The following is a 10,654-nucleotide window of genomic DNA, read 5'->3' as shown; positions in this document are numbered from 1 at the left end:
TGATCTAAGACAATAGGTAAAAACAAATTCACACCTGTTTTAACATCTTCCCACAAACAATTTTTTATCATTTTTTTTTCCTTAAGGCAAACACAAATCAGTGAATACAACTGCATGAATCTGGTCCGCTGAGTCACAAATGCTGATTTACAGGTCCTTCTCAAAATATTAGCATATTGTGATAAAGTTCATTATTTTCCATAATGTAATGATGAAAATTTTACATTCATATATTTTAGATTCATTGCACACTAACTGAAATATTTCAGGTCTTTTATTGTCTTAATACGGATGATTTTGGCATACAGCTCATGAAAACCCAAAATTCCTATCTCACAAAATTAGCATATTTCATCCGACCAATAAAAGAAAAGTGTTTTTAATACAAAAAACGTCAACCTTCAAATAATCATGTACAGTTATGCACTCAATACTTGGTCGGGAATCCTTTGGCAGAAATGACTGCTTCAATGCGGCGTAGCATGGAGGCAATCAGCCTGTGGCACTGCTGAGGTCTTATGGAGGCCCAGGATGCTTCAATAGCGGCCTTTAGCTCATCCAGAGTGTTGGGTCTTGAGTCTCTCAACGTTCTCTTCACAATATCCCACAGATTCTATATGGGGTTCAGGTCAGGAGAGTTGGCAGGCCAATTGAGCACAGTGATACCATGGTCAGTAAACCATTTACCAGTGGTTTGGGCACTGTGAGCAGGTGCCAGGTCGTGCTGAAAAATGAAATCTTCATCTCCATAAAGTTTTTCAGCAGATGGAAGCATGAAGTGCTCCAAAATCTCCTGACAACTAGCTGCATTGACCCTGCCCTTGATAAAACACAGTGGACCAACACCAGCAGCTGACACGGCACCCCAGACCATCACTGACTGTGGGTACTTGACACTGGACTTCTGGCATTTTGGCATTTCCTTCTCCCCAGTCTTCCTCCAGACTCTGGCACCTTGATTTCCGAATGACATGCAGAATTTGCTTTCATCCGAAAAAAGTACTTTGGACCACTGAGCAACAGTCCAGTGCTGCTTCTCTGTAGCCCAGGTCAGGCGCTTCTGCCGCTGTTTCTGGTTCAAAAGTGGCTTGACCTGGGGAATGCAGCACCTGTAGCCCATTTCCTGCACACGCCTGTGCACGGCGGCTCTGGATGTTTCTACTCCAGACTCAGTCCACTGCTTCCGCAGGTCCCCCAAGGTCTGGAATCGGCCCTTCTCCACAATCTTCCTCAGGGTCCGGTCACCTCTTCTCGTTGTGCAGCGTTTTCTGCCACACTTTTTCCTTCCCACAGACTTCCCACTGAGGTGCCTTGATACAGCACTCTGGGAACAGCCTATTCGTTCAGAAATTTCTTTCTGTGTCTTACCCTCTTGCTTGAGGGTGTCAATAGTGGCCTTCTGGACAGCAGTCAGGTTGGCAGTCTTACCCATGATTGGGGTTTTGAGTGATGAACCAGGCTGGGAGTTTTAAAGACCTCAGGAATCTTTTGCAGGTGTTTAGAGTTAACTCGTTGATTCAGATGATTAGATTCATAGCTCGCTTAGAGACCCTTTTAATGATATGCTAATTTTGTGAGATAGGAATTTTGGGTTTTCATGAGCTGTATGCCAAAATCATCCGTATTAAGACAATAAAAGACCTGAAATATTTCAGTTAGTGTGCAATGAATCTAAAATATATGAATGTTAAATTTTCATCATTACATTATGGAAAATAATGAACTTTATCACAATATGCTAATATTTTGAGAAGGACCTGTACAAGTCACACATTGTTTTTGGCTCGCTTTCACTTATTCCCCAAACCTACCACAGATAGTGCAGCAAAACAATCTGTGACCTGAAGGTAATTCGTATGGCCATACAGCAGTGGGCGTGGCATGCTCCAGACTGTAAGTATACAGTCAGTCAGTCATTTTGTACCGCTTATTCCATAGTGGGTCACGGGAGAGCTGGTGCCTATCTCCAGCAGTCTATGGGCGAAAGGCAGGGTACACCCTGGACAGGTTGCCAGTCCATCGCAGGGCCACACACATACAACCATACACACACTCATTCATACACCTAAGGGCAATTTAGAGTTACCAATTAACTTAACAGGCATGTTTTTGGACTGTGGGAGGAAGCCAGAGTACCCAGTGAGAACCCACGCATGCACAGGGAGAACATGTAAACTCCATGCAGAAAGACCCCAGGCTGGGAATTGAACCCAGGACCTTCTTGCTGCAAGGCAACAGTGCTACCAACTGCGCCACCATGCAGCCCTGTAAGTATACACTAACTGGAAATACACCGCTCTAAAAAATAAAGGGAACCCTTAAACAACACAATATACCTCCAATTGAATCAAACTTCTGTGAAATCAAACTGTCCACTTAGGAAACAACACTGATTGACAATCAATTTCACATGCTGTTGTGCAAATGGAATAGACAACAGGGAGAAATCTTTGGCGATTAGCAAGACACACTCAATAAAGGAGTGGTTCTGCAGGTGGGTACCACAGACCACTTCTCAGTACCTATGTTTTCTAGCTGATGTTTTAGTCACTTTTGAATGTTGGTGGTGCTTTCACACTCGTGGTAGCATGAGACGGACTCTACAACCCACACAAGTGGCTCAGGTAGTGCAGCTCATCCATGATGGCACATCAATGCGAGCTGTGGCAAGAAGGTTTGCTGTCTGTCAGCGTAGTGTCCAGAGCCTGGAGGCGCTACCAGGAGATAGGCCAGTACACCAAGAGATGTGGAGGAGGCCGTAGGAGGGCAACAACCCAGCAGCAGGACCGCTACCTCCACCTTTGTGCAAGGAGGAATAGGAGGAGCACTGCCAGAGCCCTGCAAAATGGCCTCCAGCAGGCCACAAATGTGCATGTGTCTGCACAAACGGTTAGAAACCGACTCCATGAGGATGGTATGAGGGCCCAACATCCACAAATGGGAGTTGTGCTCACAGCCCAACACCGTGCAGGACGCTTGTGTTATGAATCTGAGAATATTATTTAATATTAATATTTTATCAAATAATATTTCGGTCTGTTAAGGTTTGTCCTGTGAATACCAGCCCAGTAAGGCGATGGTATTAGGACAAAATAGAAAGGTGTGAGACGAGCTCTGACATTATTGAACAGCATAAACTCTGCACACACATGGAATGAATTCACACAATTTCTTAAAATACAAGAATTTATTAACAAAAATAAGTCAACTCAAAGTCAAACATATTTCAATCAACAAACTCTTTACTATGCTAAAACAATCCAACTAAACTACCAAGCAGAATTAAAGAATAACAAAGACTAACGGGCTATGTACAATATAAGCAAGTTGATTAAAGATGATTGAGAACCATGACCAAAGGAGTGATGCAACATTACCATGCAATGTTTATGTTTGAGAACCAAGGATTATCTTGAAGAATCTGGAAATGAAGTTAAGTTAGTATTGGAACTAACCTAAGCAATAATCAGCAAGCATATAGACAACCCTTCACAATGCAAGATCAGATAAAATATTATTTTAAGCAGCCGCACCGATCAGTCTGTCGATCTCCTGCTCTATTCTCCCCTTGTGAACAAGACCCCAAGATACTTGAACTCCTCCACTTGAGGCAGGAACTCCCCTCCAACCTGAAGAGGACAAGGTACCCTCCCCAGTCAAGAAGCATGGCCTCGGACTTGGAGGAGTTGATCTTCATCCCAGCCACTTGACACCCGACTGCGAACTGCCCCAGTGCATGCTGTAGAGGGGGCCAGCCGGATCACGTCACCTGCAAAAATAAGAGACGAAATCCTCTGGTCCCCAAACCAGACCCCCTCCGGCCGTTGGCTGTGCCTAGAAATCCTGTCCATAAAAGTTATGAACAGGACCGGTGACAAAGGGCAGCCCTGCTAGAGTCCAACATGCACTGGGAACAGGTCCGACTTAGTGCTGGCAATGCGGACCAAACTCCTGCTCCGCTTGTACAGAGACCGGATGGCCCCTAATAAAGGGCCCCCGATTCCATACTCCTGGAGCACCCCCACAAGGCACCATGAGGGACACAGTTAGATGCCTTCTCTAGGTCCACAAAACACATGTGGACCGGTTGGGCATACTCCCATGAACCCTCGAGTACCCTGTAGAGGGTATAGAGCTGGTCCAGTGTTCCGCGGCCGGGACGAAAACCACACTGCTCCTCCTGAAGCCGAGGTTCGACTATCGGCCGGACTCTCCTCTTCAATACCCAGGCGTAGGCATTACCAGGGAGGCTGAGGAGTGTGATCCCCCTGTAGGTGGAACACACCCTCCGGTCACCATTATGAAGGTGGACAACCACAACAGGCTGCCAGTCCAGAGGCACTGTCCCTGACCGTCCGATGCAATGTTGAAGAGGTGTGTCAACCATGACAGCCCCACAACATCCAGAGACTTGAGGTACTCAGGGCTGATCTCATTCTCCCCCGAAGCCCTGCCACCACGGAGCTTTTTAACCACCTCGGTGACTTCTACATGTGTGAGTAAAGAGTCTAACCCCAAGTCCCCTGCCTCTGCTTCCACCAGGGAATGCTTGATCCTCAAAGTACTCCTTCCACCGCCCGATAATGTCCACAGTCGAGATCAGCAGCCTCCCACCCCCACTATAAACAGTGTTGGCGAAGCACTGCTTCCCCCTCCTGAGGCGTCGGACGGTTTGCCAGAATCGCTTCGAGGCCAACCGGTAGTCCTTCTCCATGGCCTCACCGAACTCCTCCCAGGCCCAAATTTTTGTCTCTGCCACAGCCCGGGCCGCAGCACGCTTGGCCTCACTGTACCCGTCAGCTGCCTCAGGAGTCCCACAAGCCAACCACAGCCGATAGGACTCCTTCTTCAGCTTGACAGCATCCCTTACTGCCGGTGTGTACCACCGGATTCTGGGATTGCCGCCGCGACTGGCACCGCAGACCTTACGGCCGCAGCTACGGGCTGCAGCATCAACAATAGATGCGGGGAACATGGTCCACTCGGACTCTATGTCTCCAACATCCCCCGGGATCTGGTCAAAGCTCTCCCGGAGGTGGGAGTTGAATACATCCCTGGCCGAGGGCTCCGCCAGGCGTTCCCAGCAGACCCTCACTATGCGCTTGGGCCTGCCAAGTCTGTCCGGCTTTCTCCTCTTCCAGCGGATCCAACTCACCACCAGGTGGTGATCAGTGGACAGCTCAGCCCCTCTCTTCACCCGAGTGTCCAAAACATGCGGCCGAAGGTCTGATGATACGACAACAAAGTCGATCATCGACCTCCCGCCTAGGGTGTCCTGGTGCCAAGTGCACTGATGGAGACCTTATGTTGGTGTTCATTATGGACAATCCGTGACTAGCACAGAAGTCCAATAACAAAACACCACTGGGATTCAGATTGGGGAGGCCATTCCTCCCGATCACGCCTCTCCAGGTTTCACTGTCATTTCCCACGTGGGCGTTGAAGTCCCCCAGCAGAATAGTCCCCAGGAGGGGCACTATCCAGCACCCCCGACAGGGACACCAAGAAGGCCTGGTACTCCGCACTACAGCTCTGCCCATAGGCCGAGACGACAGTCAGAGACCTATCCCCAACCTGAAGGCGCAGGGATACGACCCTCTCATCCACTGGGGTAAACCCCAACACGAGACGGCTGAGCTGGGGGTCAACAAGCAAACCCACACCAGCCCGCCGCCTCTCCCCGCGGGCCACTCCACAGTAAAAGAGAGTCCAACCCCTCTCAAGGAGATGGGTTCCAGAGCCCACGCTGTGCGTGGAGGTTAGCCCGACTATTTCTAGTCGATATCTCTCGACTTCTCGCACAAGCTCAGGCTCCTTCCCCCCCAGCGAGGTGACATTCCACGTCCCTAGAGCCAGCCTAAGCATCCGGGGATCGGGCCGCTGAGGTCTCCACCTTCGTCCGCCACCCAATCCTCTTTGCACCGGTCCCTCACAAACGTAAAATCCCAGCAGAGCAGGGAACCCTATTGTTTTTTCATTATTAGGCCAGAGCAGGAAGGCTGCAAGGGCCTATCATAATCCTAGTATTTCTTATTCTTTCTTTCTTTCGTTGCGTTTTTGCGGCCAAAGTTGTCCCCCGAAGAACATTTTCGTTCCTTAATGTCATCGTCAGGCCAACCACTTAGCCATGCCCCCAAACGTGAGATAGGCCAAACCGTAAGTCGTAGAGATCTGAAATTTGGCACTCAGGTAGAGCTCCTCAAACTGGGTATATGCCCTAAAACGCACAGGAAGTCAGCCATTTTGGGACGTTTTTCACTTTTACTCACCTCAAACTTTAAGGAACTCCTTTTGAGCTATCGGCTTCATATTTGGTCAATATGCAGTCAAGGCATGGGGGATTAAAAGTTATCAAAATCGTGAGTTTTCAGAATCAGAATCAGAATCAGCTTTATTGCCAAGCTCATACATACAAACAAGAAATTTGACTCCGGTACACTTTGCTCTTTTGTTCTGTTTTTGCATTACAGAATATACAAATTTACAATGTACAATATACACATATATAATAAAAAGGTGCATTTGCAACATCTGTATGCTGTTGTTTTGTACTTTACTGAATGTTCATCAGAGAAACAGCCTGGGGGAAGAAACTGTCTCTGTGGCGGCTGGTTTTAGTGAACAGTGCTCTGTAGCGGCGACCTGAAGGTAAAGCTCTGAACAGTTTATGTGCAGGGTGTGTGGGGTCTGCAGAGATTTTAGCAGCTCTTTTCCTGACCCTAGACCTGTATAAGTCCTGGATGGAGGGAAGGTCAGCCCTGATTTTTCTCTCTGCAGTCCTGATTATTCGTTGCAGTCTGGACCTGTCCTGTTTTGTGGATGAGCCAAACCACACTGAGATGGATGAAGACAGGACAGACTGAATGATGGCAGTGTAGAAGATAACCAGCAGCTCCTGTGGAAGGTTGAACCTCTTGAGTTGCCTCAGGAAGTACAGTCTCTGCTGGGCCTTCTTTCGAACAGTGTCTATGTGTGAAGACCATCTCAGGTCCTCAGAGATGGTGGTTCCTAAGAACCTGAAGTGGTCCACAGCTGATACAGTGTTGTTGAGGATGGTGAGCGGGGTGTATGGGGGTAGGGTGCTCCGAAAGTCCACCACCATTTCCACAGTCTTGAGTGGGTTGAGTTCAAGGTAGTTCTGACCGCACCAGTGTACCAGCCAATCCACCTGCTATCTGTATGCAGACTCATCACCGTCCTGGATCAGTCCAATGACAGTGGTGTCATCTACAAACTTAAGGAGTTTCACGGACGAGTCCGATGAGGTGCAGTCATTTGTGTACAGGGAGAACTGGAGTGGGGATAGAACACTTATTGATCTGGATCGGGAGAAGATGCTCCCCAGTCTCACCTGCTGCTGTCGGTCTGTCAGAAAGCTGTTGATCCACTGACAGGTGGAGGCTGGGACGTTGAGCTGGGTGAGCTTCTGGTGGAGGATGTCTGGTATGATGGTGTTGAAGGCCGAGCTGAAGTCTACAAACAGGATCCTGGCGTATGTCCCTGGTGGTCGAGGTGTTGCAGGATGTAGTGTAGACCTAAGTTAACAGCATCATCTGCTGACCTGTTTGCTCGGTAAGCAAACTGCAGGGGGTCCAGCAGGGGGTCTGTGATGTCTTTCAGGTGCTTCAACACCAGCCGCTCAAAGGATTTCATGACGACAGATGTCAGGGCTACAGGCCTGTAGTCATTTAATCCTACGATGGTGGGTTTCTTGGGAACCAGGATGATGGTGGATTGTTTGAGGCAGGATGGGACCTGACATTTTTCCAGTGACTTGTTGAAGATCCTTGTGAAGTTCGGAGGGAGTTGATTTGCACAGGCATTCAGGCATGATGGGGAGACGTTTTTCGGGTCCTCCAGCTTTCTTTGTTTTCATGCGCTGAAAGAGCCTGTTTACATCTTCCTCGGAGATCTTTAGTGCAGGCAGAGGATCTGAAGGTAGGGGGTTGATTGTTTTACGGGTCAAATTTGTTCCTGAATGGGATGTGGGGGGGATGATTTGAGGTGTGAATGGCTTCTTGTCATGTCTGCAGTAGAAGCCGTTCAGGACTCTGTTCTGGATGGGTGGGGGGGCTCCTATAGGCAGTCAGGTTTTTCAGGCCGGTAAAATCGTTTTCGGCCATGTTTAGGGGAAGGCCGGGGCACGAAAATGGCGTTCGCGCCCAAAGTGAAAAAATGCAATAACTTTCTCAAAGAAACGCCAAATCACACCAAAGTTGGCATGAAGGAGGACCTTCGGGTTCCCGACGATCCTATGGGGTCATATGCTGACATCATCAAAGCCATGCCCCCTGAGAACAGGAAGTCACTTTTTTAATGGGAAAGGTCGCTATCTGGCTGTCTACACTCAATCAACTTGAAACTGTGTCAGGTGACTGATAACTAGTGGGTCTAACTTCGTTTGAAGCACAGTGACTTTTCATAAAAGGGCGTGGCCATGGTGGCGCGGCAAAGTATGACGTCAAGCCATGGCCATATATTTGGCTTTAATTTCCACATAAATCATCTGATCTGCACCAAATTCAAGGTGATTGATCCTAGTTCAGTCCCCAACAGAGATCTGATGACACATTTGGTGGGCGTGGTCTAATTCGTCCACAGCGCCCCCTAGAAAAAATAAAATAAAATCAGCCCCAAGCCATGCTTTGACCGAGGATTGTGAAATTTGGTACACATGTGTAACATGTCAAGACCAACAAAAAAGTCTCTTGGAGCGTTGATCCAAACCCAACAGGAAGTCGGTCATTTTGGATTGAAGTTGCCATTTTGACCCCGGATTTCCCCTTTCTAGTCCGCATATCTGAGCGAACTCCTATAGCTTTTGACTTAGAGACTTGAAAATCACTCAGTATACTCTTCAGGCATTGGGGATCAAAAGTTATCAAAAGCTTTTTTCTTCCCCTAATCGATGTGAAACTGTCCCAAGTAACAGGTAACATGATGGTCTAAGACAGTCTCCAGTACTGACTGGTTTAGCTCCAGGGTGTGGCGACTTCTGATGTCACGCCACGGCAATACGTTTGACTCTACAGGTCCTTCTCAAAAAATTAGCATATTGTGATAAAGTTCATTATTTTCTATAATGTAATGATGAAAATTTAACATTCATATATTTTAGATTCATTGCACACTAACTGAAATATTTCAGGTCTTTTATTGTCTTAATACAGATGATTTTGGCATACAGCTCATGAAAACCCAAAATTCCTATCTCACAAAATTAGCATATTTCATCCGACCAATAAAAGAAAAGTGTTTTTAATACAAAAAACGTCAACCTTCAAATAATCATGTACAGTTATGCACTCAATACTTGGTCGGGAATCCTTTTGCAGAAATGACTGCTTCAATGCGGCGTGGCATGGAGGCAATCAGCCTGTGGCACTGCTGAGGTCTTATGGAGGCCCAGGATGCTTCGATAGCGGCCTTTAGCTCATCCAGAGTGTTGGGTCTTGAGTCTCTCAACGTTCTCTTCACAATATGCCACAGATTCTGTATGGGGTTCAGGTCAGGAGAGTTGGCAGGCCAATTGAGCACAGTGATACCATGGTCAGTAAACCATTTACCAGTGGTTTGGGCACTGTGAGCAGGTGCCAGGTCGTGCTGAAAAATGAAATCTTCATCTCCATAAAGTTTTTCAGCAGATGGAAGCATGAAGTGCTCCAAAATCTCCTGACAACTAGCTGCATTGACCCTGCCCTTGATAAAACACAGTGGACCAACACCAGCAGCTGACACGGCACCCCAGACCATCACTGACTGTGGGTACTTGACACTGGACTTCTGGCATTTTGGCATTTCCTTCTCCCCAGTCTTCCTCCAGACTCTGGCACCTTGATTTCCGAATGACATGCAGAATTTGCTTTCATCCGAAAAAAGTACTTTGGACCACTGAGCAACAGTCCAGTGCTGCTTCTCTGTAGCCCAGGTCAGGCGCTTCTGCCGCTGTTTCTGGTTCAAAAGTGGCTTGACCTGGGGAATGCGGCACCTGTAGCCCATTTCCTGCACACGCCTGTGCACGGTGGCTCTGGATGTTTCTACTCCAGACTCAGTCCACTGCTTCCGCAGGTCCCCCAAGGTCTGGAATCGGCCCTTCTCCACAATCTTCCTCAGGGTCCGGTCACCTCTTCTCGTTGTGCAGCGTTTTCTGCCACACTTTTTCCTTCCCACAGACTTCCCACTGAGGGGCCTTGATACAGCACTCTGGGAACAGCCTATTCGTTCAGAAATTTCTTTCTGTGTCTTACCCTCTTGCTTGAGGGTGTCAATAGTGGCCTTCTGGACAGCAGTCAGGTCGGCAGTCTTACCCATGATTGGGGTTTTGAGTGATGAACCAGGCTGGGAGTTTTAAAGGCCTCAGGAATCTTTTGCAGGTGTTTAGAGTTAACTCGTTGATTCAGATGATTAGGTTCATAGCTCGTTTAGAGACCCTTTTAATGATATGCTAATTTTGTGAGATAGGAATTTTGGGTTTTCATGAGCTGTATGCCAAAATCATCCGTATTAAGACAATAAAAGACCTGAAATATTTCAGTTAGTGTGCAATGAATCTAAAATATATGAATGTTAAATTTTCATCATGACATTATGGAAAATAATGAACTTTATCACAATATGCTAATTTTTTGAGAAGGACCTGTAAATTACACATGCA

Source organism: Girardinichthys multiradiatus, chromosome 8, assembly GCF_021462225.1.
Source record: "Girardinichthys multiradiatus isolate DD_20200921_A chromosome 8, DD_fGirMul_XY1, whole genome shotgun sequence".
In the NCBI taxonomy this organism is placed as follows: Eukaryota; Metazoa; Chordata; class Actinopteri; order Cyprinodontiformes; family Goodeidae; genus Girardinichthys; species Girardinichthys multiradiatus.
This window is presented reverse-complemented; position numbering follows the sequence as displayed.